The sequence below is a fragment of the Hypanus sabinus genome, chromosome 1 (assembly GCF_030144855.1).
Source record: "Hypanus sabinus isolate sHypSab1 chromosome 1, sHypSab1.hap1, whole genome shotgun sequence".
Lineage (NCBI taxonomy): Eukaryota > Metazoa > Chordata > Chondrichthyes > Myliobatiformes > Dasyatidae > Hypanus > Hypanus sabinus.
The window spans coordinates 115701707-115729116 of NC_082706.1; the positions used below are offsets into that span (position 1 = coordinate 115701707).

General features: G+C 43.5%; 2 long non-coding RNA genes across 2 annotated transcripts in view; one reads left to right on the forward strand and one right to left on the reverse strand.

The window, feature by feature from the left end:
* Positions 1–27410, forward strand: part of LOC132378529 (uncharacterized) — a 103481-nt gene that overhangs the window by 18884 nt on the left and 57187 nt on the right. Inside the window, exon 2 of the long non-coding RNA XR_009507094.1 lies at positions 15568–15643. This is a non-coding gene — a long non-coding RNA (uncharacterized LOC132378529). The remainder of the gene's footprint in view (positions 1–15567; positions 15644–27410) is intronic.
* On the reverse strand, positions 6179–15761 carry LOC132378594 (uncharacterized). The gene is made up of 3 exons (XR_009507130.1): positions 15686–15761; positions 14259–14375; positions 6179–6289 (listed from the first exon to the last, which is right to left on the reverse strand). It is a non-coding gene; the product is annotated as an uncharacterized LOC132378594 (long non-coding RNA).

Sequence of the window (27410 nt, forward strand, 5' to 3'; positions counted from 1 at the left end):
ATAGAATAAGCACCAGGCAGGATTACAGCTCTATGTATCCATTTTCTGTACTTAGCCAGTCAAAGGTTCTCCTGTGTTAATCACTAAAAGTCTGTTTGCACTATCAATTACATCACTGTACACATTTATCCAGGCAGGTATTGTTCAAAATGTCCTCCTCTTCACATTTAGAAGCTAGAAACTATTGTTGCTGGTGTTACTGTAAAAAAAAACTGTGGAGTTTCTCACATCCCCTCTCCTCTTGGCTTTTAAAAGACGAGCACTATAGCTTCATCGATAAAACTCAGTATTACTTCTTGTTATAATTATAAATAGCAGAAAAATTAGTTCTGATGAGAGGTTATCAATAGTTGACCCTATTTCTCTCTTCACAGATACTATCTGACCTGCTGAATATTTCCATTAAATTGCAGATCTCCAAGATTTTCAGCATTTTGCATTAGTTCTTCTATTGGAGTAAATTACCTTCCAAGTTTCCAATGTAGCGTAGCAATTAGCACAACACTATTGCGGCTTGGAGTGTACAGAGTTCAGAGTTCAATTCTGGCACTGTTCTGTGAGGAACCTTTGTATGTCCTCTCCATAGAATGTGTGAGTCTTCTCCAGGCCCTCCAGTTGCATCGCACAGTCCAAAGACTGACTGGATTTGTTAATTGGTCATTGTAAAATGTCCCGTGTGAAGGTGAGGGTTAAACAGTTTTGTCAGGTGTTGCTGGGGCGACATGGCTCGCAGGGCCGGAGGTGCCTACTCTGTGTTGTATCACTAAATAAATTTCTAAAAAAACGCATGTCTGAACTGCTTCACCTTAATGGGACACCTAGTAACAGGAACGTTGTGACAGAGACTATTTTCTCCTTTAAAGGAGTAATTGGGTAAGTATTTGATACAGGTCTCTAGACAGAAGTCAGCAGGATTAGTTTTGAGTGGGTCAGGATAGGTATCTATGTAAGAAGCAACAGTTCACAACAGGTCAAGTTTTCTGGCCTGTAGCTATTGAACACCGGGAGAATATTATTATTTAATGACATTTATCTTAATGTCCATCCCGCTGGTATGCTGAATTTTAATATGTAACTTGTACAAGTCCACGAGTTCATTCCTCTGCACAGTTTGCTTTGTGAAGCCAGGGCTGATGTGATGAGCCTGAGGAGTCTGTTGTTCTCATTTGTAAATTACCTGCCCACCCCAGCTGGAACCTGCTCCGTGAACTTCCTCAGAGCAGCTCTCACCAATGAATACTTTGATAACAAATGAACCTTTCAATTCTCTCCACAGATGTGCAAGTTTAGCACTTAGGTTTGTGGCAATGAGGATGGCAAACTGGTTTGAAGGAATTCTGGTCCCTTGTGTGAAACAGTTCTAATTCCCCTTTTATTCCTCTTGTGATTATCCATAGTTTATGTACCCTTGTTACCAATTCTCCAAGCAGTGGAAGTGATTGTTCCCTATTTCCCATCTGACATGGCTATTAACTTCTCTGTCAAACTTCTCGTTCCAACATAAAAGCCCAATTTATTTTTCACCTTTCCATCAAAGCAGTTAATCTCTCATTTCTTGTACCATTTAGAAAGTGCAGAGGAGCAAAGGGATTTAGGTGTCCATATACAGAAATCACTAAAAGCTACTGGACAGGTACAACAAAGTAATCAAAAAGACTAATGGAATGTTAGACTTTATCTCAAGATTGTCGGGATACAAAAGGGAGAAAGTCCAGCTTCAGTTACAGAGCTTCGCTGCATCCCATCTGAAGAAAAGCTTTCAGAAATGGGCATTGCCTCTCAGGCAAACACTTAATGGACTTGCAGCACAATCACACCAAAATGTTACTGAAGCTTGAACGTTGAATTAAGACAATAAGTTGGGTTGGGTTTCTTTGAACTTAGAAGATTGGATTCATATTTTGATGAGTTTGAAGTGGGAAAAAAAACACACACAAAAACGAACAATGGGTTAGAATCTTAACATGAGAGAAACTTATGAGAAACAAGTTAGTAAACATTTTTTTTGCCCAAAGGAGGTTGGAAATGCATGGCTCTCTCTCCCAAAAAATGGGTTAATTGAACATTTCCCAGTTTGGATAATCCAATCTTGGTTAGTTGAGAGTACTAAAGAACAGGGATCAAGGTGGGAAATGGAATTCGACATGAATTTCTTCTGACATTACTAAGTAATAGAACAGATTTAAGGGGCTGAAAGGCCCACTTCTGTGTTTCTGATTTTAAATCAATTAACCTTCAATTTTCCCATTCCTTGTTATACCTTGCTTCTCCTGAAGGACTATCTAGATCCACTTTCAATGTGCAAATGTGCCTAACAAGAAGATTTACATAGGCTGTTTTTAAACACAAACAAGAGAAAGTCTGCTGATGCTGGCAATCCAAGCATCACACACAAGTTTCTGGAGCAACTCAGCATCTATGGAAAAGAGTAAACAGTCGATGTTTAGGGCCAAGACCCTTCGGCAGGACTGGAGAAATAAAGGTGAGAAGTGAAGTTAAAAGGCAGTGGGAAGGGAGGAAGAAACATAAGGTGATGGGTGAAACGGGAGAGGGAGGGGTGAAGTAAACAGCTGGGAAGCTGATTGGTGAAAGAGATACAAGACTGGAGAAGGTAGACTGTAATAGGAGAGGACAGAAGGCAATGGAAGGTGTCCCCACCCCTACCCCCCCCCCCCGATCTTCCATAGCTTTCTGTCCTCTCCTATTAGCATCCCCCTATCCAGTACTGTATCTCTTTCACTAATCGACTTCCCAGCTCTTTACTTCACCCCTCCCCTTCCTTGGGTTCCCCCATCACCTTGTGTTTCTCTCCCTTCTCCCCGATCATTTAACTCTACCCCTCATTCTTATTTCTCCAGTCCTGATGAAGGGTCTCGCCCCGAAATGTTACTGTACTCATTTCCATGGACGCTGCCTGGCCTGCTGAGTTCCTCAAGCATTTTGTGTGTGTGCTAGGTTGTTTTTATATGCCTGCACTCTCCAGCCAGGTAATCGGATCATCACAAAACCTTACTATCATTTTCTGAGCTTTATTTTCTAGATCAATAATGAGATGATTGGGGAAAAATAAAATTCCAGCGCAGGTCAAAGGGAAACCATGACAAAATCACATTCCATCTATTTACCACTTACCTTGGCAATCTGTCCTCAGACAGATTCTTCACATTGGTTCAATATATTTGCTCTATTGTTTCCTTCTGAAAATTCCAAAAAACACTCAATTTCCTGTACTTGCACTATGTTATTTCCTTACATGAATTTTGAGCCAGATCTCGACAAATGCATGCAGCAAGACATTAACAAAATAAATTACTGGCTAAGGATATAAAAAATATCACTTTAAATTTACTTAATATTATATGCAGCTTTAAAGAGAGAGCATTGGTAGATAGACTAATAAATTTCAATATACTGATATCAAGATACATTGCAATAATTTCATTTATTCATTCTCAGAATCTATCATCTATGACTTCAAAACTTGTGCAAGGAAAGGAAGATTTCTAAAGGATGGAATTTGAAGGAGTCATATTTTAGGAGACACAGCAATTGCAAATTTCAATAGGTTCAATTTAATGTCAGAGGAACGTATACAATAAAAATCCTGAAGTTATTTTTCTTTACAAACGTCCACAAAAACATGAAGTGCCCCAAAGAATGGATGACAGCTAAATATTAGAACCCCAAAGCACCCCCAGCTCCCCCTCCGATGTATAAGCTGCAGCAAAGGAACGAACCCCCCACCAACAAAAAAGCATCTGCACCCGCCATTGACCAATCAAGCGTGCAGCAAAGCATCAATAAAATAAAATTTTACACTCTGAAGCAAAAAAAAGCCATAAGATCATAAGACATAGAGTGGAAGCAGAAATTGGCCACTCAGCCCATCACATCTGCTCTGCCATTCCATCTTGGCTGACTTATTATCTCTCTTGACCCCATTGTCCTGACTTCTCCCTGTAACCTTTGACGCTCTGACTAATCAACAGCCTACCAACCTCCACTTTAAATATACTCACTGACTTGGCCTCCAAGGGTATCTATGACAATGAATTACACAGATTCATCACCCTCAAGCTCAAGAAATTCCTTTTCATCTCTGTTCTAAATGGACGTTGCTCTATTCTGAGGCTGCACTGTCTGGGTCCTAGACGCACCCACTATAGGAAATATCCTCTCCACATCCACTCTACTAAATCTTTCAATAATCAATAGGTTTCAATAAGATACCCCCTTGTTCTTCTAAACTCCAGTGATTACAGGCCTAGAGCCATCAAATGCTTCTCATACTTTGACTCTTACACCCCCAGAAGCATTCTCATGAACCTCCTTTGGATCCTCTCCAATGGCAGCTCTTCTTTTCTTAAATAAGAGGTCCAAACTGCTCAGAATGTCCAAGTGTGGTCTGACTGATGCCTTATAAATCCTCAGCATCACATTCTTGCTTTTATATTCTAGTCCTCATGGACTCAATGCTAACATTAACACCCAAGTCCCTTTACAGCTCTGATTTTTGAATTTTCTCCCCAGTTAGAAAACAGTCTATACCTTTATTCCTTCCACCAAGGTGCATGACCATATACTTCTCTACACTATATTCCATCTGCCACATTTTTCCCTGTTCTTCCAATCTGTCAAAATCCTTCTGCAAACTCTCTCCTTCCTTAACACTACCTGCCCCTCAATCTACCTTTGTATCATCCGCAAACTTGGCCACAAAGCCGTCAATTCCATCATCCAAATAATCGACATATAACATGAAAAGAAGCAGTCCCAATACTGACCCCTGTGGATCACCACTTGTCACCAACAACCAACAAGAATAGGCTCACTTTATTCCCGCACTTTGCCTCCTGCCAGACAGCCAATCTTCTATCCATGCTAGTATCTTTTCTGTAATCTCATGGCTCTTATCTTATTAAGCAGCTTCATGTGTGGCATCTTGACAAAGTCCTTCTGAAAATCCATGTAAACAATATCCATCACCTCTCCTTTTTCTAACCTGCCTGTTATTTCCTTAAATAATTCCAACAGATCTGTTAGGTAAAATTTCCCCCAAAAGAAATTATGCTGTCTTTGGCGTACTTTATTCCACCTTCCCTCCTACATCCACAACACTTCTCATGCCCCTGATCTCTTCAGTAGCTTTTAATTCCCTGGCCCTGACTGCCTCACCTTTACCATGGATGTTCAGTCCCTATGCACATATATCCCCCTTCAAGAAGGCCTCAAAGCTCTCCCCTTCTTTCTGACAAAAGAACCAACTCATCCCCCTCCACCTCCACTGTTCTCTATCTGGCAAATCTAGTCCTCACTCTGAGCAATTATTCCTTTGGCTCCTTCCAGTTTCACCACACTCAAGGGGTAGTCATGGGCACTCATATGGGCACCAGCTATGCCTACCTATTCACTGGTTATGTAGAACAGTCCACCTTTGAAGCTTTACCTGGTTATACTCCCCAACTCCTCCCCAGCTACATTGATAACTGCATTGGCATTGCTTCATGCACCCATGCTGAGCTCGTCAATTTCATCAACTTTGCCTCTAACTTCCACCCTGCCCTTAAATTCATTTGGTCCATCTCTGATATCTCCCTCCCCCTTCTCATTTGCTCTGTCTTCATCTCTGGAGACAAACTGTCAACCGACATCTTTTATTAACCAACTTATTCCCATGGTTATATCGACTCTACCTCTTCCCACCAAATCTCCTGTAAAAATGCTATTCCCCTTTCTCAGTTTCTTCACCTCCACTGCATCTGTTCCAAGGAGTGGCTTTCCATTCCAAGACATCAGAAATGTCCTCCTTCTTTAAACAACAGAGTATCCCCCCCCCAGCATTAATGCTGCCCTCACCCCCATCTCCTCAATTACCCAGCATCCGTCCGTGCTCACCCCATCTTCCTGCCGTGATAGAGTTCCTCTTGTCCTTGCCTACCACTTCATCAGCCTCTGCATCAACACGTGATCGTCTGCAACTTCTGCTATCTCCAAAGGGAGCTTTCCCTCCCTCCCATCTCCGCTTTCCACAGAGTTCGCTTTCTCTGCAATTCCCTCGCCCGTTCGTTGCTCCTGGCACTTATCCCTGCAAGTGGCCTAAGTGCTACACTTCCTCCCTCGCTGACCCAGGGCTGCAAGCAGCCCTTCCAGGTGAGGCAACACTTTACCTGTGAATCTGCTGGGATCTTCAATTGTGTCCAGTTCTCCTGAAGCAGCCTCCATCTACATTGGTGAGACCCGTTGTAAATTGGGAGACAGCTTCATCTTGGCACAAGGGGAGGCCAAAGACCTGTTAAAAGGATTTACTCCTTAGTCATAATCCGAGAGAATCAGAAATAATCTGTATTTAGCAATATTTATTGTCTCAATAGAAGAACATGTGAATTTACATCACCGAGTACCTGTGCACACTCTCTAAGTTTTCCTGACTCTCCATGAACAAAGAACAGTAAAGGTAAAAAGAGTCTATGCTGGCCACACGTTCCTCCTGGCCCTGCTCCAAACTCCACAGGTCAACATCCCAGTGGTTGGTCTCTGGTAGCTCCAGAGTTATCGCTCTTTTGCATTTGAAGCTCCTCATGGGAGCCTGCGAGGAGAGAAATGGAGAGAATTTTTTGAAAACCTTCTCCATTCATCTGGTGTTCAGAGCTGTTTTTGAGAAGGTGTAACTTCCTCCTATGCAGAACAATGAGCCTAAATGGGTACACCCTGCTTAAACTGTGTTACGTCCTGGGGAAGTAGATAGAGTGACAGGAAACTCCAAATTCCCCGGAATGCCTGATGCCGAGCCCTTCTGGTGGACGCTTTGGAGGATCATGACGAAAAGTCATACTTACCTGCTGGGGTGCTGGTGAGACCTGAACTGCAGAAATCCTCAGCTGCACGCGTAAACAGGATGACAGTGATGGTCAGGAACAGCTCAGAGAGAGAGAGATCACCCTCAGGCGAGGGATATCGATGGCACATCTTTTCCCAGTGAATGTAACGTATAGTTTTCCTGTGAGAAATTTGGGAGCAAGACATTCTCTTGAACCAAGGAAGTTAACAGCACAGTCAATCAACTTTGATGTCTCCCCGTTGGCTGAGGGATGGAAAAGGAGACTAATGGAGAAGGTGCTGAAGTTTGAAGATGTCTTTTCTACTGACGAGTTTGATGTGGGTTGCTCCAAGAGTACTTGCCACACCATTCGAGTGACAAAGGACGCCGCTTTCAGAGAAAGATCTTGATAGCACTAGCGGAGGTGAAAGATGCTCGGCAGCATCTGCTGAAACTGAAGGAAGCTGAAATTATCATTGAGTAAAGGTGTCCCTATGCGTCACCCATAGTGGTGGTGATGGTGAGGAAGAAGATTGGGAAGGTATGAATGTACGCTGACTGTCAGAGACTGAACGGACATACCGTCCCTGACTAATATTTTGTTCCATGGATCTAGGGTGATCTGGCCTGCCTGAGTGGAGCAAAGTGGTTCAGTGTGTTGACCTAAGGAGTGGGTGTTGTTACAAGAATCGCTCCTTGTAATAATCACCAGTGAGGCACAGAGAATCTGTGTCTACCAACAATTAACTTTTATTGTCTCAAGTAAAAAGCACGTGGGTTCACAAACTAACTACTAAAATTCCCGACCCACCAAGAACAGTCAGTGAAGAGAGAAGGCATTTTCTCTTGAGCTTGTTTGAGGTGCTGGCGTACTTGGATAACCAAACATCCACGATGGTTGCTGAAGCATTATCACCCCAGTGTAGTTGGAGCTCCTGACTCTCATCAGTTGAATTTGTGAATCTCCATACCATTTTCTCAAGGTCACCTGACCTACCTGGGTTATCTTCTTGTTGGTTTTTGTCCAGCACTACAACCAACATTGTTTCATGTTTCTGCACACTCCAGCCTTGTGTATTTGTGTCTTTCAACTCTGACTGATCCAAACCAGTTCAATGGGAAAACCTAGATAGAGTCTAATGAGATTCCAGATCACTTCTTTGGTAGGTCTGGCATTTTGCATAATAAATAGCTGCTCATCTGAGAATGGTCTCAGGTTTAGCAGGTCATTACCTGAAGCTCCTTGTGTCCACATTCTGATTAGATTATTCCAGGGCAAAAGTCAGTTCAGAGTCCACAAAAGGGAGAGGGCATGGAAAACAAAGACAATTAGTTTGTCCGCTTCCCCTGTCCTTGATTTGACAAATTCACTAATTGCACATTGTAGTTTCTTCTGGTCAGCAGTATTATCAGATATCCACGAATGAAGCTGACAAAGGGAAGATAGCATTTATATGTCCACCTAGATTCTTCCAGTTTGAAAGATGCCCCAGGGCATATCAGGAGCACCAGCTACTTTCCAACATGTCATGGGGAAGACCGTTGGTGACATGAACTTGCATGAGGTAATGACATACTTGGACGATCTCATAGTGTGCGGGTTCACACTGGAGGAGCACAAGATGAAGCTACTGAAAGTGCTAGAGTGCCTGAAAGCTGAAGGGTTAAATCTGTCACTGGAGAAGTGCCTGTTCTGTATGACGTCAGTCAACTACGTCGGGCACAATATCTCACATGATGGATCTGTCCAAGCTAGAGGGCCAAACATGTGAATGCTGAATGCTCATTCCTTGGATTCTGTTGGTATTACCAAAGATTCATGAAGGACTATTCCAAGGTCAGCCACCCCTTGAATCAGCTTCTGTGTGGTTATCCTCCCTTGCAGGAGAATGAGAAGAGAAGAAGGTTAAGTTAATCTTAGCCCTTCAGCGCCTTTAATGGAAAGATGGGATGCAAAATGTGAAGAGGCTTTTCAGCTGCTGAAAGAGTTGCTGATGGAAGTACCTGTGCTGGTTTTTGCAAACCCCCAGTTGCTGTATGTACTGCAAACCAATGCCAGCCAGGAGGGTTAAGGGGTTGTTCTATATGAGGACCAGGGCAAAGGACTGAGACCTGTTGCCTTCGCCTGTACAAGAAAATTAAGGCTATTTCAAGGGTGAAAAGACCATTTCTAATGAGTTTGGAGGCAACATTGCATGCACGACAATTCTGGTAGGGTTTGTAAGACATTACTTCCTACAAAGCAAAACCCAATAGCAAATACTGTGATACTTCACTACCAGATGAACTCAATGCCTTCTACGCCTGCTTCGAAAGGGAGAGTACAACTATAGCTATGAAGATCCCTGCTGCACCTATTGACCCTGTGATCTCTGTCTCAGAGGCCGATGTTAGGCTGTTTTTAAACAGAGTGAACCCTCAAAAGCAGAAGGTCCTGATGGAGTACCTGCCTAAGGCTCCAAAAACCTGTGCCAACCAACTAGCAGGAGTATTCAAGGGCATTTTCAACCTCTCACTGCTACGGGCAGAAGTTCCCACATGCTTCAAAAAGGCAACAATTATACCAGTGCCTAAGCAGAATAATGTGAGTTGCCTTAATGACTATTGCCTGGTAGCACTCATATCGACAGTGATGAAATGCTTTGAGAGGTTGGTCATGACTAGAATGAACTCCTGCCTCAGCAAGGACCTGAACCCACTGCAATTTGCCTATCACTACAATGGGTCAATGGCACGTGCAATCTCAATAACTCTTCACATGATCTTGGACCACCTGGACAACACAAACACCTACGTCAGAATGCTGTTCCTCGACTGTAGCTCAGCACTTAATACCATCATTCCCACAATCCTGATTGAGAAGTTGCAGAACCTGGGTCTCTGTACCTCCCTCTGCAATTGGATCCTTAACTTCCTAACCAGAAGACCACAATCTGTGCGAATTGGTGATAACATCTCCTCCTTGCTGACGATCAACACTGGTGCACCCCAGGGGTGTGTGCTTAGCCCACTGCTCTACTCTCTATATACTCATGATTGTGTGGCTAGGCATAGCTCAAATATCATCTATAAATTTGCTGATGATACAACCATTGGCAGAATCTCAGGTGATGATGAGAGGGTGTACAGGAGTGAGGTATGCCAACTAGTGTGTGGTGACGCAGCAACAACCTGGCACTCAATGTCAGTAAGAAGAAAGAGATGATTATGATCTTCCAGAAAGATAAGATGAAGGAGCACATACTAATCCTCATAGAGGGATTAGAAGTGGAGAGAGTGAGCAGTTTCAAGTTCCTGGGTGTCAAGATCTTTGAGGATCTAACCTGGTCCCAACATATTGATGCAGTTATAAAGAAGGCAAGACAGCAGCTATACTTCATTGGGAGTTTGAAGAGATTTGGTATGTTAACAAATACACTCAAAAACTTCTACAGATGTACTGCGGAGAGCATTCTGATACCACTGTCTGGTATAGGGTGGGTGGGGGCTACTTCACAGGACCAAAAGAAGCTGCAGAGGGTCATAAATCTAGTCAGCTCCATCTTGGGTACCAGCCCACAATGTACCCAGGACTTCTTCAGGAAGCAGTGTCTCCGAAAAGCGGTGTCCATTATTAAGGACATCCAGCACCCAGGACATGCCGTTTTCTCACTGTTAACATCCGGTAGGAGGTACAGAAGCCGGAAGACACACACTCAGCGATTCAGAATAGCTTCTTCCCCTCTGCCATCTGATTCCTAAATGGATATTGAATCACCCTTGGACACAACCTCACTTTTTTAATGTACAGTATTTATGTTTTTTGCACATTTTTAATCTATTCAACATATATGTATACTGTAATTAATTTGCTTATTTATTATTATTATTATTTGTACTATATTCAATATGCATATACTTTAATTAATTTATTTATTTATTATTGTTATTTTATTTTGTTTTCTTTCTATATTATGTATTGCATTGTACTGCTGCTGCTGAGTTAACAAATTACACATCATGCCGGTGATAAAAAACCTGATTTGGATTCTGAGTTTGTCACTCTCTGAATGAAACTATTCCATGCACAAATTGGAGCTCCTGGCATTGAAATGGGCTGCGGTAGATAAGTTAAGTGACAAGTTTGAGGTTTGGACTGACAACAATCCATTCACTTGTATCCTGACCTTGGCAAAGTTGGATGCCCCTGGTCTTCATTGGCTGGTGGTGTTGTCTGCTTATGATTTCAGCCTGAAGTATTGGCCAGGGATTTGGAGCATTGATGCAGACATGCTGTCCCGATGCTCGCATGAGGTGCTGGACATGGACAAAGAGTGAGAGAGCGTTCCTGCCTCTACTGTTAAAACAATGTGTCAGTTTTCTGCCATGGGGAAACCAGAGGCAATTCCAGAGCAGGATAGAGGACCTGGATTATTTGGGAGCTTCTGGTTGCACCATTCCACAAGCTTACTGCAACTTCACTGCTCTAAAAATATGAAGCAGTTGCCTTCCTTGAGTCCTGCGGAAGTGGCAGCAGCGCAGCGAGATGATCCCTGTATAGATGCCATTTAGTTATCTGTTGCAGTAGGGGCTATGGCCATGTTGAAAAGATGAAACACCCTAACATACCCTTACTGATGAGAGAATGGAACAAACTTGAGTTGAGGAACCAGGTTTTGTACAGGGTCACTGTCTCCAGTCAGGCCTTAGCGTTCCCAGCTGGTTTGCCTGAGAAGCATTGGAGGACTGTGTTGAAGTCACTTCATGATGATTCAGGTTACTTGGGGAGCTTAAGGTCAAGGAACCCTTAGAAGACAGTGATCGTAACATGATAGAATTCTCTCTGCAGTTTGAGAGGGGAAGATAAAATCAGATGTGTCGGTATTACAGTGGAGAAAATGAAGTTACAGAGGCATGAGAGAGGAATTGGTCAAAGTTGATTAGAATGGGACACTATCAGGGATGGCAACAGCAAAGGCTGGAGTTTCTGAGGAGCAATTCAGAAGGCATAGGATAGATACATTGCAAAGATGAAGAAGAATTCTAAAGGGTGAATGAGGCAACTGTGGCTAACAAGGGAAGTAAAAGACAGCACAAAAACAAAGGAGACGGCATATAATATACCAGATATTAATGGGAAGTTAGTGGATTGAGAAGCTTTTGTACACCACTCCCCCCCAAATGGCCTCCTATGCAAACTTGGCTCATTAGCTGGCTCAGATAACGACTCAGTGGTGAGAAGACCACCTTTCTTAAACAATATACATCTGGGGTCGGTATGATTTGAATCCAACCATTCAGGGAAGTTGGGATGTTTCAATTAATGGAATCCCAATATGAGTGAATGCTATGTAAAATACTGGCCTTACACAATTTTCTACTAGCAAGAAATAACAGATTGTACATTGCAAGCAATTATAAAGAAAGTGTATTTATTACTTTCATAGAACATAGAACAACACTGTACAGCACAGTATAGGCCCTTCGGCCCATAATGTTGTGTCGACCCTTAAACCCTGCCTCCCAAATAACCCTCCACCTTAAATTCCTCCATATACCTGTCTAGTAGTCTCTTAAATTTCACTAGTGTATCTGCCTCCACCATTGACTCAGGCAGTGCATTCCATGCACCAACCACTCTCTGAGTAAAAAACCTTCCTCTAATATCCCCTTTGAACTTTCCACCCCTCACCTTAAAGCCATGTCCTCTTGTATTGAGCAGTGGTGCCCTGGGGAAGAGGTGCTGGCTGTCCACTCTATCTATTCCTCTTAATATCTTGTACACCTCTGTCATGTCTCCTCTCACCCTCTTTCTCTCCAGAGAGTAAAGCCCTAGCTCCCTTAATCGCTGATCATAATGCATACTCTCTGCTTGGACACTTCACGACGTACTTCAATCACCAATTCCCTGCTTTACTCAGGAGAAGTCCTCTTGCTCAGACAGCCCACTTTTCACTACACTGTCTCACGACACCCTTACAAGTAGCAGCATTCCAAACCCACCACCAATGCAGTGTCTATGAAGAGTTGCTGAGAAAAAAAAATCTCTCCGTTTTGACAGAGCTTAAAATGGATATTCCTTTAAGACAGTTACTTTCAAAGAAAACAGTAGTGTCTGATACAACAATGCATCCAGGTTGTACTCTATGGCACACGTAATACTTGAAGTTGTATTCACCCCACTGCAGTTTCTCATGCAATGTCCTAAACTACGCAGATGAGCACAAGAAATTCTGCTGATGTGGAAGTCTTGAGCAATGGACAAAAAAAATGTTAGAGGAACTCAGCAAACCAGGCAGATCAATGAAGGGGAATAAAGAGCTGCTTCCCTCCATTTCCTTCCAGTCCTAGGAAGGGTCTCGATCTGAAACTTTGACCATGTATTCCACTCCAAAGATGCTGTCTAGCTTGCTGAGATCCCCCAGCATTTTGCATGTGTTCCTGCACTATGCAGCCCACTCTGCTGGGGCATTCTCCAGATCACAATGATTTTCAGTCTGTTGTCAGCTCCTGCTGCACCCACAATGATCCCCACTCCCATAATTTGGCCGTACATTTCTGCCCATTTATGCAATTGTTTGGGACTCTGGAGACTTTGGCATGAACTCGTGAGAGCCCTCTCCTTGAGGTGGCATTGTAGAGTAGCGGCTGGGTAAGTGCTGGCAGCCCGGCTTCAGTTCCGCCACTATCTGTAAGGTGTTTGTGCGCTCTCCCCTCGACCCTGTGGGTTTTCACTGGGTGCCACAGTTTCCTCCCACATTCCAAAGATGCACTGGTCCCATGGGTGTAACTGGGCAGCACAGTCTTGCTGGGCCAGAAGGTCCTGTTAATGTGCTGTTGCTCTGAATTAAAATAAATCAAAACTCCAAGTCAAGTAATAAAGAATCTAACATTCAACAAGGTAGCCAGTGCTGACATTTTTGGGAATGACAGCTTAACACAACAAGGAGTTTTTAGAGCTGTTGTTCTAAAAGGCTTTTAGCTTTGAACAACCATATGAAGTGTGTGTGTGCATGGTTCTAGAGCTGGGTAAAACTTGAGATGCAGAAAAGGAATTGCATGTGTGTGGTTCTGAACTTTGACTCACCCTCATCCTATTCACACATTGACATTCAGTAGTGGGAAAGTGTTTACAGATTGCTATGTGCCCAAGACTGCTTTTAAGAGTGGTAAACTAGCATTCTAGGATGCAGGGAAACTTTAAGCAGTGACAACTACATATAGTACAGGATTTTGGCTGAGATATTTTGCCAACGAACAGTGTAGTTAGTGCTGGCTAATGCAGTAAGATTGTAAATGAGCAGGGATATCAAACCTGACATGCTGTCATGCATTCTGGTTCCCGGGCTAATCACATGATACAAAGTGCAAACCTGCTCTTGGGGGTTCATCACTTTAGCTTCCTCTAACTCTGCTGCAGTCAACAAAAAAAAGACAAATTCAATGACAAACAAGAGAATACCTGCAGATGTTGGAAATCCGAGCAACACTCGCAAAATGCTGGAGGAACTCAGCAGGCCAGGCAGCATCTATGGAAAAGAGTACAGTCGACGTTTCAGGCCGAGACCTTTTGGCAGGACTGCAGAAAGAAAGATGAGGAGTCAGAGTTAAAAGGTGGTGGGAGGGGGGTGGAGGGGAGGGAGAAACACAAAGTGATAGGTGAAATGGGGAGGGGGAGGGGGAGGGGTGAAGTAAAGAGCTGGGATGTTGATTAGAGAAAGAAATACAGGGCTGGATGGGAGAATCTAATAGGAGAGGGCAGAAGCCATGGAAGAAAGAAAAGGGGGGAGGAGCACCAGAGTGAGGCAATGGGCAGACAAGGAGATAAGGTGAGAGAGGGAAAAGGGGATGGGGAATGGTGAAGGAGAGGGTGTGGGGGTTGCCATCACTAGAAATTTGAGAAATCAATGTTCATGCCATCAGGTTAGAGGCTACCCAAACAGAATTTAAGGCTGTTCCTCCAACCTGAGCGTGACTTCATTGCAACAGTAGAGGAGGTCATGGATAGAATGAGAATGGGAAGTGGAACTAAAATGGGTGGCAACTGGAAGATTCCTCTTTTTCTGGCAGATGGAGTCTCCTGTAGATCGATGAGACCCAACATAGATTAGGAGTCCGCTTCGCCGAGCACTTATGCTTCATATGCCAGAAAAAGTGGGATCTACCAGTGGCCACCCATTTTAAATCCACTTTCCATTCCCATTCCAACATGTCTATCCATGGCCCCCTCTACTGTCACGATGATGACACACTTACGTTGGAGGAGCAATGCCTTATATTCCACTTGGGTAGCCTGCAACTTGATGTCATGAACTTCTTCAAACTTCTGGCAATGCCTCCCTCCTTACCATGCCCCATCCGCATTCCCCTCTCTCACCTTGTCCTTGCCGGCCCATCACCTCCCTCTGGTGCTTTTCCTCTCTTTTTTTCTGCAATGGCCAACTGTTCTCTCCTATTAGATTCCCCCATCCAGCCCTGTATCTCTTTCACCAATCAACTTCCCAGCTCTTTACTTTATCCCTCCCCTTCCAAGTTTTACCTATCACCCTGTGTTTCTCCCTCACCTGCTCCACCTTTTAACCCCATCTTTTTTCTCCAGTCTTGCCCAAGGTTCTTCTCCCGAAACATTGCCTGTTCTCTTTTCACAGATTCTGCCTGGCCTGCTGAGTTCCTCCAGCATTTTGTGAGTGACAAATTCAACGTGCTTAAATATTAAATTACTTAAATTAAGAGCACATACTTAAAATGTTAACTTGTTTTCTATGTTTTAGGTTGAAACTGCAATTTCACTGGCGATGTGAAACTGCACAGTCATGAAGTTCTATCTTCAGAATTATTATGGCAAAGGTAAGTTCAACCAAAAACACAAGAGATCCACTTGTTTCATACCTTTAGCTTTTGTTTGAAGCTTGAACAGCTAATTAATCATAATCAAGAGGGAACAGATTCTCATATAGTGAACCGCAGCATCACCCTGGATACCCCATGGAATCTTAATGGGAAGATAAACAGACGTTTGAATCTTAGCTGCTTTCACAGTTCAGTATCTGCAGCTGCACTGGGTTGGTTTGGAACTCTGACTTGGCTGATGTCCTGCATAATAGCAGGCTATTACTGGCACAAAACAATAAAGAAAGCACGATTATATGAGAGGGCTATCCATTAACAAATTGGTCATAAGTGAAGCTCCAGACACACCAATATGCTTGCTGTTACATGATACAAGACTTCACGCGGCTGAGGACAATTCATTGACTTTCAGAGGTCATTAACTAATGATCTTGATTGGCCTGAGGTAGATTAGCACCTTTAAAATGCTCTTCATTTTTGAATACTTGGGATAGTCAATTAACCTATTTAACTCTTTTTATAGCCGTCGTTGTTTGAAAGCTAGCACGTTTACTTTTTTGACAGCATTTGTTATGTAAGCGTATTATCCAACACAATCCACTCCATAATTACTCTACATGGACTTAATTTTTCTGTTTTCCTTTCCCACTCCTCTTCTGAAAACACTGATGCACAGATTAATGTTGTTCCAATATTTCACACTTGAGTGGCACTCTCTGGTGCCTTGCTTCAGCGACCATTATTCACACACGTGCATTTCTGTTTGGTGAGGTTGTGTGAAAATTAACCTTGCTAATTTTCTTAATTAACCCTGACAACAGCTATAGGGATTTGCTATTACTTCATGTGAAGTCAATTCCAGTTGAAACTTAGCACCATGCAAAGTCGTTGTTAGTGTGCTACAATTAGCCTGTGTTCTCATAGGTTTTGAATAACCAGGATGAACGGTAGTCTTGGACATTTACAATTTGCCCCTCTATACTTTGGAAATAACATCCAATGTCAGCCAAGGTGGGGGACTCAAGAGTAAGGACGCCGACAGGCATTTATGTGGTTGTAACTGAGACTCCAGGACGGTGTATTGCCTCCTTGGCGCGAGGGCCAAGGATGGCAGTCAGTGAGTACAGGATGGTGAGCAGCCAGAGGTCATAGTCTAAGTTAGAAAAATTTTTGGGTTTAGCGCATTTACATTTAGCAAATGACTTTGGCTACCAGTCTTCACATCTCAATATGTACTGTGGATTTAATTTGGCGTGTAGCTCTGAACAATGGGTTCCTTAAAGCCACGAATCCCAGAGTGGACAATGCTGATTAAAATTCATTTGGTGGTGTGGGTGCGAAGCGAAAGGTGTGAGGTTTGTGTTTAGTTTCACAGAAAGCATTGTCCGTGCATTGTAAATATGGAATTGTCCTTTGATGCTTAGCACATAAAATATCGAGTCCCATGTTGGGCCAGCAACACCTTTCGACCAGAAGTGTCTCTGTATGATGCCTGTTGTACCTTGTTTTATCGAATAGAGAAGCTGCTTTACACCTACCTGTACTTCTCTCCGGTGGCTTAAATCATGTAACAACAGTCTATGTAGGTATTGAAGGTAAGCAGAGGTAATGTTCTGCAAAGTGATTTTAGGGAGCTAGGGAGAAATTATAATGCCACAATTCCATGGTTGTAATCTCAGGATTACTACCTCTGTCACATGCTGATGAGGTAAGAAATAGACACTTCAATTGAACATGCAGTTCAATATACAACGCAGACATCGACAGCACATTACAGGCCCTCTGGCCCACAATGTTGTGCCGACCATGTAACCTACTCTAGAAACTGCCTGGAATTTCCCTAACACATAGCTCTCTATTTTTCAAAGCTCCCTGTACCTATCTAAGAGGCTCTTAAAAACCCTATTGGGATCTGTTTCCACCACAGTCGCCAGCAGCCCATTCCATGCATCCACCACTTTCTGTGTGAAGAATTTACCCCTGACATCCCCTCTGTATCTGCTTCCAAGTGCCTTAAAAATATGCCCCCTTGTGTTTGCCATTTCAGCCCTGGGAAAATTAGCCTCTGGCTATCCACATGATCAATGCCTCTCATCATCTTATACACCTCTATCAGGTCACCTCTCATCCTCCGTAACTCCAAGGAGAAAAACCCAAGATCATTCAACTTGTTCTCATCGGGCATGCTCCCCAATGCAGGCAACATCCTTGTAAATCTCCTCCGCACTCTATCAATAGTATCCACATCCTTTTTGTAGTGAGGTGACCAAATGGTGTCTGACCAAGATCTTATATAACTGTTACACTACCTCATGGCTCTTGAACTCAATTCCAAGGTTGATAAATGCGAACACACCATATGCCTTCTTAGCAACGTTGCCATCCTCTGCAGTGGTTTTGAGTGTCCTATGGAGACGGACCCCAAGATCTCTCTGATCCTTCACACCGCCAGGAGTCTTACCACTAATATTATATTCTGCCTTCAAATTTGACCTTCCAGAATGAACCAATTCACACTTCTCTGGATTGGACTCAATCTGCCACTTCTCAGCCCAGTTCTGCATCCAATCAATGTCCTGCTGTAACCTCTGACACCTCTCCAGACTATTCACAGCACCCCCAACTTTTGTGACATCAGCAAACTTACTAACTTACCCTTTTATTTCTTTATCCAGGTCATTTATGAAAATCACAAAGAGGAGGGGGAGGGGGGGGGGGGGGGTCCCAGAACAGATCCCTGCAAAACACCACCGGTCACCCATCTCCATACAGAATACGAATCATTTACAACCACTCTTTTCCTTCTGTGGGAAAGCCAATTGAATTAAATTGACTTTATATCTTATATCCTTCACATATGTGACAAGTAAAAATCTTTACGATACATCTCCAAATGAATGTGTAATATGTAAATTATAGTACTTTGTAATAAGTAGTATGTGCAACAGGGCAGTTAATATGGCTTAGAAATACAACTGTATCAGTGTGAATGAATCAGTCTGATGGCCTGGTGGAAGATGCTGTCCCGGAGCTTGTTGGTCCTGACTTTCATGCTGCAGTACCGTTTCCTGGATGGTAGCAGCAGGAACAGTTTGTGGTTGGGGTGGCTCAGATCCCCAATGATCCTTCGGGCCCTTTTTACACACCTGTTCCTGTAAATGTCCTGAATAGTGGGAAGTTCACATCTACAGATGTGTTGGGTTGGCCGCACCACTCTCTGCAGAGTCCTGCGCTTGAGGGAAGCACAGTCCCTATACCAGGCAGTGATGTATCCAGTCAAGATGCTCTCAGTTGTGACCCTATAAAAAGTCCTTAGGATCTGGGGACTCATGTCGAATTTCTTCACCCCACAGCCAGAATATGCAGACCACGTGAAATCCTCAGTGTTGTATATGCTGAGGAACTTAAAGCTGTTGACCCTCTCAACCCCAGATCCAGTGATGTCAATGGGGGTGATCCTGTCTCCATTCCTCCTGTAGTCCACACCAGTTCCTTTGTTTTTGCGACGTTGAGGGAGAGGTTGTTTTCTTGACGCCACTGTGCTTCATTATTATTTGAGATAAGGCCAATCAATATTGTATCATCTGAAAATTTAATTAGCAGATTGGAGCTGTGGGTGGCGACACAATCATGGGTGTCCAGAGAGTAAAGAAGGGGGCTTAGGTCACAGCCCTCGGGATTCTGGATCCCAAGCCTCTTTACTTTCTGAATGAGCCTTGCACGGGGAACCTTATCAAATACTTTACTGAAATCCATATACACCACATTCACTATTCTACCTTCATCAATGTGTTTTGTTACATCCTCAATATGTGGTGTAGGAGGAGTGAGATAAAGTTTATGGATTATTGGTGTCTCTTCCAGGGCAGGTAGGACCTGCACAAACAAGACAGTTTGCATCGGAACTGGGAACCAATATCCTCGCTGGGAGATTTGCCACTGCTACCTGGGAGGGTTAAAATGAGTGTGGTAGGGAAGTAGGAACAACACAGCAGGTAACAGGTGATAAGGTTGAGGGAAGGAAAGATGGTATGACAAATAAAACTGAAAGTAAGGACAGCAAGGTGGGGCTGATTTAACATTACTATGGATAAGGAAGATGAGCTTGAATAAGTACATGAAATGATAATGTTGCGGCTATTATGGAGACCTGGTTGCATGAATGACAGAACTGGTAACTCATTGTTCCTAGGTTCTGTTATTTTAGATATGTTAGAGGGGGAGGGGTGAGCGAGATGGCAGGGCTGCTCTACTGATAAGGGAGAATGTTACAGCAGTGCTCCAAGAAGACATACTGTCATGATCCGGTCCGTGAAATCAGCATTCCGGTTCATGGTCCGGTCCATTGTTCCTTATTCCAGGTTTTCTAGTTTTCCCTTGTTCTGTTGGGTGCTCTAATTGAGGCACCTTGATTCTCATTTTGGGCTGGCTACATAAATAGCTCCTGGGCTCAGCTTCATTTGCTGGATTCTTCCCTTCCTCTTGAAGCTGTGTCAGTATCACTGTCAAGTTCTATTGCTGGAGCAAGACTATGTTTAGATAAAGAACTGTCTATTGTTGTTTGGAATTGTCTAGGTGTCCATGCATTTGCTAGTTAGCTCTGTTTGTTTGCCACTACCTTGTGTTGGGAGCTGTCTCTGTGTCCATGCATTTGCTAGATAGGTCTGGCTGTTTGCTGCTACCTAGTGTTGGGAACTGTCTCTCTGTGTATGAGACCTGGCCCTATGTCCTGCTCCCTAGGAGGGGTCCTGACTCTGTGTAGAGTCCTGGCCCCAACTTCTGTTCCTAAGGAGGGGTCCTGACTCTGTGTTCCATGTCCCTGTGCCCTTGTCTCTCCCTCCTGATCAAGGCTCAGTTCAGGTGTCCTGAGATTGAGTCAAGGCTTTGGGTTCTTGTCCTGTCCAGGTGCCTTGTCCTGTGCAGGAGTTCCATGTCTAGTCCTGCAGCCAAGCCTTGAAGAATCCAAGCCATATCCAGCCCTGTAGCCACATCATGACCTTGCCTAATTCTGGGGTCTAAACCTGAGTCAGGACCCAGGTTCTGGGTCCTTGTCCAGTCTCTGGCTTGGAGTCCAAGCCCAGGGCCCTAGTTCCCAGTTCCATGTCCTGTTCCTGCTTTCTGGCCCAAAGTCCTAGCCCAAGTCTATGTTCCTGTCCCTAATTCTAGTCCAGTCCAGTTCCTAGTACTTCAGTGTCTGTGTCTTACATTTTGGTCAGTTCCCAGTGCCCCCCTTATGACATATACTGGTGGTGTGATGGTGTTAATCCACAGAGGCAGTTTGAGTGGGTGCAATTACACTTATGTGACTGCTCTATAGATCTCTCAATAGCCATCAAGATGTAGAGAAACAGATATGTAGAGAGACTATCTTAAGGTGCAGAAACAGCAGGGGGTTCATTAGTAGGGACTTTGACTTTCACTGAATTGATTGGAACTACTTTAATTTCTCAAATGGGGCAAGGTTTTTTCAGTGTTTCTAAGAAGATTTCTTGAAATAGTATGTGGAGAGACCAACCTGACAAGAGAACAAATTGGGTCTAGTTTTGAAAAATGAGTCAAAGCAGATAATGGATGAACCTTTTGGGAATAATGATCAGAACTCAATATGTTTTAAGATAATTGAGGAAGGGTGTATCTGGATCTTGCAGTAAGATACAAAATTGAGAGGACAAATAATGATAAGATAAGATGGGAGCTAAGGAACATTGATTGGGAGCTGCTGCTGTCACCCAGGTCCACATCTGATACGGAGGATTTGTTCAAAGATCTACTGATCAGAATTCAGGATTGTGGTCCGGTAAGGATGAAGGACAAGGAAGTAAGGTAAGGAAACCTTGGATAACCTGAGTGGTCCAATAATTATTCAGGAAGAAAAAAGAAGCATGCAAGTATATAGGGTTCAGGAAGCTAAGATTAGCCTGGACCCTTGTGGAATATAAAGTTAGCAGGCCAGTGCTCAAGCAGGCTATTAGAAAGGTCAACAGGAGCTATTAAATGTCCTTGATAAGGAGGATCAAGGAGAATCCCAAGGTATTGTATACATCTTAAAATAACTAGGGAGAGGTTGGTCTGTTCAGAGCTAAAGAAAAGAATTTGTGCTTGGATCACTGAAGTTGGCTGAGGTACTAAATGAGTAGTTTGTAAGACCTGGAGACCATAAGACTTGGGAGCAGAATTAGGTAATTCAGTCTATCGAGACGGTCTGTCAAACAACCATGACTGATCTTTCACCCCTTTCAACCCCATTCTCCTGCCTTCTCCCCATATCCTTTAATGCTGTGACTAATGAACAACCTATCAGCCTCCACTTTAAATACAACGTATGACTTGGCTTCCATAGCCGTCTGTGGCAATGAATTCCACAGATTCACCACCCTCTGGCTAAAGAAATTCCTCCTCATCTTTATTCTAAAGGTCCATCTTTCTATTCTGAGGCTGTACCTTCTGGTCCTAGACTCCCCTAATATAAGAAATGTCCTTTCCACATCTACTCTATTGAGGCCTTTCAATATTTGATGGGTTTCAATGAAATTCTCTCCCCGCCCCCCCCCCACCCCCCCCCCACCCCGTTCTTCCAAGCCATAGTGAGTATGGGCCCAGACAATCAAACACTATTCGTATGTTAACCATTTCATTCTGAATCATTTTCATGAACCCCCTCTGGACTGGTTCAGTACCGGCACATCCTTTCCTAGATAACGGGCCTAAAACTGCTCACAATACTCCGTGTGGTGTGACCAATGCTTTATAAAGCCTCAGCTATGTTGCTACTTACTGAGGAGAAGGAGTTGGAGTATAGTGAAAACGTGCTGAGTTTAAGGAGGGGTTAATGCTGGGTCTTTGTAAAAACTTTAAAGTTTCCAGAGCTGATGGCATAATGAAGAGGAATTGTGTTTTACCTAGAGTCATACAGAGATGCAGTTGGAGAAAAGCCCCTTTTGCCCACCGACTGAACACAGATCATCAGCCACCAATTTACATTAGTCCTACATTAGTCCCACTGTCAATTCTTTGCACGTTCTTATTAGATAATCCCCCCCCCCCTGCAGATTCTATCACTCGCCTGTCACAACCGTGGACGCAGTCTGGGTGCTCTTGCAGGCAGGCAGCTGAAAGAGCATGACAATCACACATGTGGGAATGCACACATTCCAGCTGATTATTGCTTCTTCGTAGTTGTACTTTCTTCCTTTTGCTTCAGACTTGTCATGTCCTGAACAAAGTACAGCAATGGCAATGCTGTTTACTTTTGTCCTTCTTCCAGGGAAGAAGGCCAGTTATTTAGGTAGAGTCTGTTAATGGAATATTAACTTGGTTCTAGGTTACTGCTTTTGAGCGACAATAATAGCATTAGTTAGAGAGTGGCCTTGTTGGCCTAGCATTTATTATTTTTCTTTGTTCTATCAACCCTTGGATCGATTGGTACAGGAGGGTTCCAAGAGTAGGGACAGGCAGAAAGAATAGCAAGGCTGATGTTCCCTCCCACCAGTTTGACAGCTCTGAGGACAGTACCAGTCCAAAGCCCATCCTTCCCTGCACTTGCATATCTGCTCTGGTGACTTGGAGTAGAAACTGAGGTGAAGACTTCCCAATGGTAGGATCAAGCCTGGGATGAGGGAGTTCCCAAAAGGCTGCTTGTCCCTGCCACTGTGCACCTCAATGTTGGAATGGGGTTACTCTTCCCATCTGGTTGGCCACCTGGGGATTCAATGGACCTTAGAATTCATAAAGAAATTATTTTGGTGGCCACCTATGTCCCAAGATGCTCATGACTTTCTCTGCCTGTCCCACTTGTGCCCAGAACAAGAATTCACATCAGCACCCTGCTGTTCTGTTCTTCCCACTGTCTGTCCTCATTACCCTTATAGTCCCTGCTGCTGAATAGTTTGTCCAACACTGGGCCAGGTCTTTTCTGCTGAGTGCCCAGAATCACTATGCCCAATTGGCTGATTGGCTCTGCTGATGGGTAAGACCTCCCAAGCCAGCAGAAAATGTCTGGCTGATGTCTACATTGAGAGCTGAGAGTCGCAAGATGGTTGCTCACAATGTGGGACCATCTACAGTGAAGAAGGCCATCAACTGAGCCTCTGTAGGCTGAACCTACGGAAGACCCAAGAAGATTCACTCAGTGTCCCATATTTCCCAGAGGTCGGTGACTTCCTCCCCCCACCATTGCTCCAATCACTCCCTCATATCTTGCTTGATGGATGGGTCACTAGTCTATTTTGTGCAGTGTAGCCTGACATCTCATTGGGACTAAGGAAGTGTCCAGTACTTCATTGATGAGGAAGGGTGTGGCCCTGAAGATTGTTATTTGGTTCCAGCTGAATGCAACCTGGACAAGTCTCTCATCTGGGACACCAGTGGGCGCAGGCCTCTGTGCATTGGGAACTGTGCTTTAGGGAGGAGGGCCCTGTCACAACTGCGATATAGCTGTGGAGTCTGGGCACACACAGTTAGCAGCTGAAAGAAGATGGCAACCATACACATGAGACTGCCAATTTCAAACATTTAGAGTTTATTCGTAATTCTTTTCCTTCTGTTTTAGTCTTGTCAAGTTTTGATCAAAGCACAGCGATGACAATGTTTCCTTCCTACCTTAGCCCATGTTCCAGGAAAGTAGATTTGTGATTTAAATAGACACTGTTAAAGGAGCAGTTTTAATTTAGATCTAGGTTACTGAATTAGTTTTTAGTTTGAGAGTTTAGACAGTGGCCTTGTTGCCCTAGCATTTAATTATGTTTGTTAGTTAGTTAATTTATTCATTCATTCAACAGTAGTGTGGAGAAGGCCCTTCCAACTCTTCAAGCCATGCTGGCTTAGCAACCCCACAATCCCAATTAGCTCCAACCAAATCACAAGGCAATTTACAACGACCAATTAACCTATCTTTTCAGTCTTTGGACTGTGGGAGGAAGCAAGAGCACCCAGGAAAAACCCATGTATTCCACAGAGGGGACGTACAGTGACTCCTTACAGAATGGCGCAGGACCTGAACTCTGAACTACCCATCATCCCAAGTCATGCTAACCACAATGCAACCGTGGCATCCATTTAATTTCCTTTGTTCCACAGAGTTGTCATTAAAACTCGGTGAACTGTTAATTTGGTGACTGTTCGTCCCTCTGCACTTGGGTAATCACTGAACTCCTGTCATCACCTGCATACATGGAACAATTTTCAGTGGCGAGTTAAGCAAGCGAGCAGCACACCTTTGAGAAGTGGAAGGAATCCAGAGCATCCTGTGGAACATAGAAATCTACAGCACATTACAAGCTCTTCGAGACTACTCTAGAAACTGCCTAGAATTTCCCTAACACGTAGCCCTCTATTTTTCTAAGAAATCCATAATTGTGTGTAAACTCCATATAGATAGCACTATTAGTCAGGATTGTTCCTGGGTCTGCACTGATGGAACGCACCTTCCAAAAGGGTGCTGGAAACTCATTCCATTGCAATCTTCAATAGGAAATCAGATCTAAAATTGAGAAAGTAAATTTTGCAGGGGTATGCAGAAAGGGTAAAGGAATGACTTTAATACAACACACATGAAATGCTGGAAGAACGCAGGAAGTGAGGCAGCATCTGTGGAAGGGAATAAATAGTTGATGTTTCAGGCCAAGTCTCTTCATCAGGACTGGAAAGGACCCTGAATGGCAATGATGGAGGAGAAGAATGGGCAGGTGTAGCACTTGTCATACTTGTGGGGATAAGTGCCAGGAGGGAGATCAGTGGTGCAGGAGGAGTAGACTAGTAAATCACAGAGTGATCCCTGCAGAAAGGGGGAGTGGAGGGGGTGAAGAAAAGATGTTTATAGTGGTAAGATATCATTGGAACTGGCAGAGCTTGCAGTGAATGCTATAATAGACATGGACGCTCGTGAGATGGTAAGTAACAAGGGGTACCCTACCCTGTTCAAGGCAGGAGGATGGGGTAAGGGCAGATCCATGGGAAATGGAGGAGATGTGGGTTGGGGGCAGATCTCTGGGAAATGGAGGAGATGGGGGTTGAGGATAGATCTGTGGGAAATGGAGGAGATGGGGGTTGAGGGCAGATCTGTGGGAAATAGAGGGGATGGGGTTGAGGGCAGATCTGTGGGAGATGGAGGAGATGGGGGTTGAGGGCAGATCTGTGGGAAATGATGCGGGTTGAGGGCAGCACAGGTGGTGGTGGAGGAACTTTAATGCAATTAATTTTTGAAGGGGCAGGTGCAAGTAATATTCTCCTCCTTTACTTAAGTAATGTCTTTGATCATTTATTTTGATTTTTCCACCCCATCTGTCATGAAACTTCAGGGTTGAGGTGCAACCAGCCTCTTGCTACTTGATCTCAGTAAAGCATTTGCTAAGTGTGATGTTGGGAAGTGACTATAGCAAATCACATCCCTGGAAGAGGTGAATTTACATGCAAGTTATACAATATAGCTATAATTAAATCATATTTCCCCATGGACTTTCACCATGGATTATTTGTTGGTGCCAGATGGGGTGGTTCGAGTATCTTAGAAACTGTTGATTTCCTGGGATTTTCACACACAACTATCTGCAGAGTTCACAGAGAATGGTGCAAAAGAAAAACAAACATCAGTCAGCGAGCGGCAGTTCTGTGCGCAAAAGTGCCATGTTAGAGAGGTCAGAGGTGAATAGCCAGACTGGTCTCAAGCTGACAGGACAGCGACAGCAATTCTAACAACCACGCGTTACAACAGTGGTGTGCAGAAGAGCATCTCTGAATGCACAATATGTTGAATCTTGAAGTGGATGGGCCACAGCAGCAGAACACCACAAATATACTCACTGACCACTTTATTAGGTACAGAAGGTACCTAATAAAGGGACCACAGAGCATACGTGTCCATCGAACAATGTTCTGAATAGATAGCATTGTGCATTCTGACTGCAGTCAAGTCTTCATTGATCTAGGTTCTAGTATGATGTTGATCATCTTTCACATTTGCAAATCAATGAATAACATTAACCTTTTTTTAAAAAAGATAACTTGAGCATCCATTTCCTTTGCACCTCAAATAGCTCCTTGAATGGTAGATAGACTTTCCATATGCTAATGAAGGGCCTGTCTGAGGACCACTCAGCGATGATGGTCTGCGTTGTGCATTAGGATTGTTCAGTTCAGGTTTCAGTGGGCTTGGAATGACCCAATATTTTCTTGTGCAGGTTTTCCCTGTAAAATTTTTACATATACTTTGAGACATAGTTGTCAATGGAAATTAAAATAGGGAGAACCAGTGTTACAGAATATCACAAAAAATCAGAATTACTCCTTATGATATTCAGAGTGCAACATTTTATCAGCACCAGGCATGTCATTGTTCCTCTTAAATTGTAACCCATAATTCTATATATATATATGGTATTTTTCTGACCTTTTTATGTAAAATCAAAGCTGGAAAGTTCTTCTATTAATTTTCTAGAAATATAACCAGAATTTCCACTCGATTGCTTTTGTAATTTCAGTGGTAAAGCGAGGAACTTGAGCCTGCAGGCTTGTGTATGCTAATCTCGGTCCTTCATTCCTGAATTAAATTCAGATGATATCTTCTTACAATCTTCTGCCTTTCCAATCCCAAATGTGACATAAACATGGTTCATTTATAAAGCATGTTTAAAGTGTGTACACACTTTAACTGCAGTGAAAAATGAACATAAAGATAGTCAAGGGAACAGGTATTAGGCAGAGTGACAGAAGTTTAGTGAAAGAGGTGAGTTTTACGGAGTGTCTGCAAACAGGAGAAAGAAGTAAAGTA